Source organism: Dendropsophus ebraccatus, chromosome 1 (genome assembly GCF_027789765.1).
Source record: "Dendropsophus ebraccatus isolate aDenEbr1 chromosome 1, aDenEbr1.pat, whole genome shotgun sequence".
NCBI lineage: Eukaryota > Metazoa > Chordata > Amphibia > Anura > Hylidae > Dendropsophus > Dendropsophus ebraccatus.
Genome location: NC_091454.1, coordinates 218,181,925 through 218,189,761, shown reverse-complemented (window position 1 = coordinate 218,189,761; position 7,837 = coordinate 218,181,925).

Here is a 7,837-nt window from a genome sequence, read left to right as displayed (position 1 = left end):
AGAAAACACCAACATCCCCCAGACCATAATGCTGCCACCAGCTCGTGTTTTCTGATGTCTCTCTTCTGACACGCTAAAGTCCATACGTTCCATGCAGCAGAAAATGAGACTCCTGGGAGAAGACAACCCTTTAGTGATCAATGGAGAAGAAAACCCTGGATTAAGAATGGGAGAAGATGACTATTCACTGGGCCAGCGGAAGAGACAACCTTTTATCAAGAATTGGAGTGGGCCACCCTTTGCTGACCATTGGATGGAGAGGGCCAACCTTTTTCTGACCCCCGGAGAGGGCCACCCTCTTTCCGATTCCCCCATAGAGGGACAACCTTTTTCTGACCCCCGGAGAGGGCTACCATCTTTCCCACCCCTCCCCCCCATAGAGGGCCATTCTCTTTCCGATTCCCCCATAGAGGGCATTATTTTCAACAGCGAAGCAGGGATGATTAGTCTGTTCCAGAGACCCATATGCAGTAGAGATCACAGATATGTGGTATTAGACAGGTCTGGTAGCTGCCGCAACCCCCCCCCACTTGAGTCATTTTGGTGATCTGTTTCATTGTCGCCTGTCGATCCATCCTCACACACCTGCATAGTCAAGGTCTCGCATCAGTGGCATATGGTGCTCTGTAGTTTCCATGTCTCTTATTCATAATGGCGCCTCTTTACACTCGCCACACCCTCTTACCGCAGCAGTACGAGAATAATTCACACTGCGCAGTGTCAGATATACCGCCGCCATTGGCCTGAAAGCCAATAATAATCTTTTTGCAACTCTGATCACCCACTTTAACCCAGACAATAGCGAGGGATATGTGTGCAAACTATTGCACCCCTTCTATACCCATCAAATCACTTCCTTCGTGATCTGCGGGAAAGGAGGAGGTGGTCGGAATATTGTGACCCCACTATAGAAGGTTACATGAACCTTTATTTGCACAAGAATAGGCAAGCCCTTAGAGGGCCTCAAAGTCATTCATGAAGCTTACAGGTGACTTACAGTTCAGAAATAGGGGGAATTATCCTTTTATGTGAGCGTCATTGTCTCCTTGACACGAAGCAAAACAGAATTATGTGAAAGTGTTCCAGATGGAGAGTGTTGTCTGTTTCCATTTTTGTCTCTCAGCAAAAGCAAATTGAGGTCATTATGTATCTGCCTTCAATCATTCCTAACCAGAGTACAAGGTTTATGGGAGAAAGCGGCGTCCTCGTGAACGAAATACTAATATGAGCAGTGGCGTCATTTATAGCGACGTATCCAAAGTCACCTGATGACATACAGGAGAAGAAAAGAAGAAATCTGTTGGTGGCGGACAACAGAGCAACGGCAACCGGCACTCTTATATTATTTAGGAAATACATACATTTAGAGGGGGGAATAAAGGAACTCTGTGTCAACATCTTTTTTTTTATTCTGATATGTTTTCTGTTCAATCTGGGATAAATCCTGGGATATTGTGATCCCCTGAAGAGTAATTTACCTTGTTCAAGAGAGAAGGTATTCTGAGCTGATCCAAATGTAAATACTATATGAGAAATGTAGAAAAATATATAGGACACTCACCATTAAAAATTTTTCAGCTGTTTCGCGTAACAGAAGTATGTTAATACAGACGCGTAGTGAGCGTCTGTAGAAGCGTCCTTCTGTTACGCGAAACAGCCGTCACGCTGCCGCACTGATTGAGAAGCCCTGGCTTCTTCATCATGCTCGTCTTCCATTTGTATTTCGTAAAGATTTTTAAGAAGATTTAATTAAGAAAATAAATTTTAATGGTGTGTGTCCTCCTATATTTTCTACATTTTTCATTTAGTATATACATTTGGATCAGCTCAGAAAAACTTCTCTCTCAAACATGGTAAATTACTCTGCAGGGGATCACAATATCCCAGAATTCATCCCAGATTGAATAGAAAACATATCAGAATAAACCAGAGATATTGCCATAGAGTTCCTCCCCCCCTCTAAATGTATGGAATGTAGCTAAATCTATGATATATAATAGTAACTTATCATTTGTAGGTTGTAAATGGAATTGCCCTTTAAAATTGTGATGCGGAGAAGCAGCGATGAAATCTTTGTTGTGTTAATGAGTATTGCCTGCCTATTCCTCCTGAGTAAGGATTACTCGGCCTGTGGGTGTATATTAGCAGTATCTGGACATCTGTGTGCCTGCAGCGTGTCTGCGTTCGGTATAAGTCACTATATCCTCAGAGATTAATAGTGCCTAGCTAAGGGGAATAGATTTACCTTGCATAGGATTTGCCTTATCCTCTTGCACAGGCTCCGAGCAAAGCTTCAACATTTATACTGTTTTTCTAATTTAGTTAGGATAATTCGACTTAACCCCTTGAGTATGTTGACTCATTTAAAGGGGAAACTATTTTCTCAACTGTTATGATACCAAAATCTGGACTTTAATACCTATACTGCTGCAGGATTTCCATATGATTATTACTTTTTGCCCCCGCACAGTATTGAATTTGAATCGAAATTTCCACGCATGGTGCATCTCTACCTGTAACTATAATAGTTAAAATCCTTGTCGTCTCTTGTAGGCTTATGAGTAATAAAATTACAGGCTCAATTTATCTCTGCTGTTTCGTAGCAACAAGCCTTGTATGTACTGGATGTATGTAGCCCTGCTGTTGTCATCTGCCTCATGTAAATGATGTGAGGCTATTGTTAACCAGACATCTGTGTCATAACTTGCAGTGAGCTTGAGTTTTCTTTCTTCCCCCAATGCCTGTGACATGCTGTGTGCTGCTGTATACTGCACAGCTGCAGCTTCCCCTGGGCCTGTTCCCAGCCCTGCAGTGTTCTGCTCACAATGTAAAATTCTTTTTACCTTTATAATCTCTGACGTATTCTGGCCTCCCTGTCTTGTGTGATTCCTTGGGAAAGCATTATGGGATGAGCCACTGCAGACTGATACTAAAGCTGGATTACGCTGCTCTAGTTGGGTGGAGAAGATGAAGCAGATTGGTTGCAGAAACTTTTGTGACTTTGTGTGATTGGAGCTTGCAGAAATCCATGTGCTTGCTGCATGGGCTTTCTAGCATAGGGTACCACCTTTTGGTGAAGCGGTTTCAGGACTAAAATATTTGGACAACTTGTGTGCGACTTGCTATCATGTAAGTTAAATGGTCTTTGACATTTCAACATGTGACATGTCATTTGACATGTCAGGTCCGGTGTAGTGCGGCGCTAAGAAATTATTCACAAAATAACACACATACAAAGTTATACAATTTTGTAAGGTATGTTATGTATGTGAATGGCCCCCTTCCCGAGTTCCCCGTCCCCCGCCCGTGTACCCGAAAGTGTAGTGCAGTATACATACCTGATCCATGTCGACCGACCCCCGTCAAAGTCGTCATCTTCGGGAGGCCGGCCAACCCGCTCCTGCCGTCCCCCCTCTGCCACGTCTTAACTGTGCTTAGCCGCGATTGGCTGAGCACAATTATGCTAAGCCAATTGTGGCTGACGCGGCCGCGGCTGAGCACAGTTATGATGCGGCAGAGGGGGGGCGGCAGGAGCGGGTCAGCCGTCCTCCCGAAGATGACGTCTTTGACGGGGTCGGTCGACATGGATCAGGTATGTATACTGCACTACACTTCCGGGTACACGGGCGGGGGGCGGGGAACACAGGAAGGGGGCCATTCACATACATAACATACATTACAAAGTTGTATAACTTTGTAATGTGTGTTATTTTGTGAATAATTTCTTAGCGCCGCACTACCCCTTTAACCAGGCCTCTGCTACGGCCGCTGACTGGCTGACCAAGGTCTCTGCTCAGACCAGAAAGCGGCCGGGGACAGGATGGGCGGTATGCGTCCACCAACGCTGCACCTGGGGAGGTGAGAGCATGTTAATTCTTTTATCCACCCCCTCCCCAATAAAGCAGTCTGGCTGGACTTTTTCTTTAACTTTTCGGGCTACACTTCTGACATGCTGTGTTTCAGAGTTCCTGGCATCATAATAAATAATGATCCCAGGAGTTTCAAATTGCAGTTCGTATCACATCATCCGTGCACGGGTTTTAATCCAGAGTGTGTAAAAATGCCCCCTTACTCCAAAAAACAGCTCTAATGTCTTGGCCACTTTGTGGTATTTACTGCTATTTACTGCCTGTCGCCAGGGGAAATATGTCTTTAGTAACGGCCTCAGCAAGACAGGTTACAGGACATAGGGATGAGGTCAGTGCTAACAAAGTTCCGTCCACAGTCGGGGGGGATAATTTACTGGGCTTTTTCTGGGCCAAAGAGACTAATAAACTATCCTCAGGATAGATCATCATAAGTGTTGAGCAGAGGGGCCAAGCTTTTTGGGTTTAGCAACATTCTCTGAACCCAAACGCTCAGCATTTGACTACAGCCTGTGGCTGTATCCATGTTTTCCAGGACTCCCTAGGACTGCATCCAACCTCTGCAGGCGTTCAGGTATGGAGAATGTTGCCGAACCAGAATAGTTTGGCCTACTCCGCTCATTAGTCATTGATCAGAGGGGTGGGAACAAGGAATAAGCTGTTCTGCACACGCACTACACAGTGAGCAGGGTTGGAAGCAGCTGGCTCCATTTGGTTTATAATGGCCAGGCCTGGTTACTGCAAATCAGCTTACATTCACTTAAACAGGAGCTGAGCGGCACTTAGAGGTCAACACTGCAGTGAATGGAGTCAAAATAATATCGGGCCCGTTCATTGTGTAGTGCAGGCGCAGAACATGGTCAGTATCTAAATGACTAGGACATAAGCAAAATCGTCATGGCTCGATGAGTAGGTCAGAGCATTAAAGATGATCGAACAGCGCCGAGGATCAGGTTTGTACGAACCCGAACCATCGGCATTTGACTCCCGCTGCCTTCCCGTTCTGTTGGGAGGGTGGAGACAGCCTGAGTACCGACTGGAAAACAGTGATACAGTCTAGGTAATAGGCTGTATCCCTGTTTTCCAGGCGGTATGCGGGCTGTCTCCACCTTCCCCACGGAACGGGAAGGCAGCGGGAATCAAATGCCGATGGTTCGGGCTCGTACGAACCTGATCCTTGACCCTGTTTGATCATCTCTACAGAGCATCTATGAAACAACTGGTAATGGTTCTGGTATGTAGTGTTTAGTACCTACCAAATGTGGTCCAAGGAAGGACAACCGATGAACTGGTGACAGGACCATGACAGCCCGAAGCTCATTGATGCGTGTGGGGAGCGAAAGCTAACTCGTCTGATTCAACCCAAAAAAGTGACTGTAAATTGCTGAAAAATTTAATGCAGTATACCTTCAAAGTACTTGTGTAGCCCATGTTGTGCAATATTATGCAGATGGTTCATAATATGGTGTATACCTAGACACGTTCCATTATATTAGATGGAAAGGAAAGTATAGTAAGGAAAATGATATTATCGGCCCTTTAAATGGCTATGAATGCAGTTATAAAAGTGTTACTGTAGTGTGACTGAAGCGGTGAGTGACGAGTCTGAAATTACTCAGAGCGGCTGGTCACATACCCGGAGAACGCTATTATCTCCCTGTCAGGGAATTGTGAGGGGAGCAGAGGGTTAGTCATAAATGTCTCCAGAGAGTGATTAGAAAAGTAATAGTCTGCAAATTATTGTTAAGGTAGAAGGAAAAGACTCCATTCAGATTAAACTAATGCTTCACTTCTAAGCTTTCTTCTAGTCCAAGTTCAAAGTCTGTTTCCGGAACTTGTGAGGGTGGAAATTTCTTTCATCCGTGTCGCTGTATATGAAGAATGAAGGTCATTTCTTAAGCTCTCAATAATTAAACCCATTTACCATTTGCAGTTTATATAGTTGAGAAAAGTTGCTTAGTTCCTATTAAAGGATATAATCTTTAGATGAATGACTGGACCCCCTCCATCTTCTTGTGTATGATAGAAGGGCAGTATACCCATCAGACTGGACCGCTCCACCTTCCAGTGTATGATAGAAGAGCAGTATGCCCATCAGACTGGACCGCTCCACCTTCCAGTGTATGATAGAAGAGCAGTATACCCATCAGACTGGAAACCTCCACCTTCCCATGCATGATAGAAGAGCAGTATACCCATCAGACTGGACCACTCCACCTTCCAGTGTATGATAGAAGAGCAGTATGCCCATCAGACTGGACCGCTCCACCTTCCAGTGTATGATAGAAGAGCAGTATGCCCATCAGACTGGACCGCTCCACCTTCCAGTGTATGATAGAAGAGCAGTATGCCCATCAGACTGGACCGCTCCACCTTCCAGTGTATGATAGAAGAGCAGTATGCCCATCAGACTGGACCGCTCCACCTTCCAGTGTATGATAGAAGAGCAGCATACCCATCAGACCGGACACCTCCACCTTCCCATGCATGATAGAAGAGCAGTATGCCCATCAGACTGGACACTTCCACCATTTTTTTGTATGATAGAAGAGCAGCACACCCATCAGACTGGACACCTCCACCTTCCCATGCATGATAGAAGAGCAGTATGCCCATCAGACTGGACACCTCCACCTTCTTTTGTATGATACCAGAGCAGTATAGCCATCAGACTGGACTGCTCCACCTTCCCATATATGATAGGACAGTATGCCCATCACACTAGACCCCTCCACCTTCCTGTGTATGATAGATGAGCAGTATACCCATCATACTGGACCCCATCACCTTCTTGTGTATAATAGAAGAGCAGTATACCCATCAGACTGGACCGCTCCACCTTCCAGTGTATGATAGAAGAGCAGCATACCCATCAGACTGGAATCCTCCACCTTCCCATGCATGATAGAAGGACATTATCCCCATCACACTAGACCCCCTCCACCTTTCTGTGTATGATAGATGAGCAGTATACCGATCATACTGGACCCCATCACCTTCTTGTGTATAATAGAAGAGCAGTATACCCATCATAGTGGACCCCATCACCTTCTTGTATATAATAGAAGAGCATTATACCCTTCAGACTGGACTGCTCCACCTTCCCGTGCATGAAAGAAGATCAGTATGCCCATCAGACTGGACCGCTCCAGCTTCCAGTGTATGGAAGAAGAGCAATATGCCCATCAGACTGGACCGCTCCACCTTCCCATGTATGATAGAAGAGCAGTATACCTATCAGACTGGACCGCTCCACCTTCCCATGTATGATAGAAGAGCAGTATACCCATCAGACTGGACCGCTCCAGCTTCCAGTGTATGATAGAAGAGCAGTGTACCTATCAGACTGGACACCTCCACCTTCCCATGTATGATAGAAGAGCAGTGTAGCCATCAGACTGGACACCTCCACCTTCCTATGTATGATAGAAGAGCAGTATATACATCACATAAAGTATTTGTCTCCTTCACAGAAACAGTCCTAGATGCGCCACAACCCGATTAGTGGTGCTGAACGGGGATATCAATTGACCTGTCATACATACAATAAAAACAAAAAACAAGCAAGCTAGTGGATTCCACCAAGGTGGTCCACTTGCGTCCACCGGCGCTACTCACTATAAATATATATATAATTAAATGCTGTCCAAAAGGAGTACAAGTGTCACATAGGAAATCCGCTCCTGGGCTAAAAACAACACTGGCTAACTCTGCAGCCTTGCCAATCCGTTTAATGCAGGCACTACAAGTCTCAGCTCGCCCTCTCCAGCATAAGATACCAGGAAACTGATCCTACCTGGGTAATTGGAGCAAACAGTAAGAGAGCAGGTCCGCGGCAAGAGGAAACAGGATACAAATCCAGTGTAAACAGTCCGGGGTATTGGATGCAGTGGCACAGGTAATAATCCTTCAGAACTTGAGTCCAGGAACAGGCAGTATAGTGGATGGCGTGTGGGCACGCTCCGGCCAGC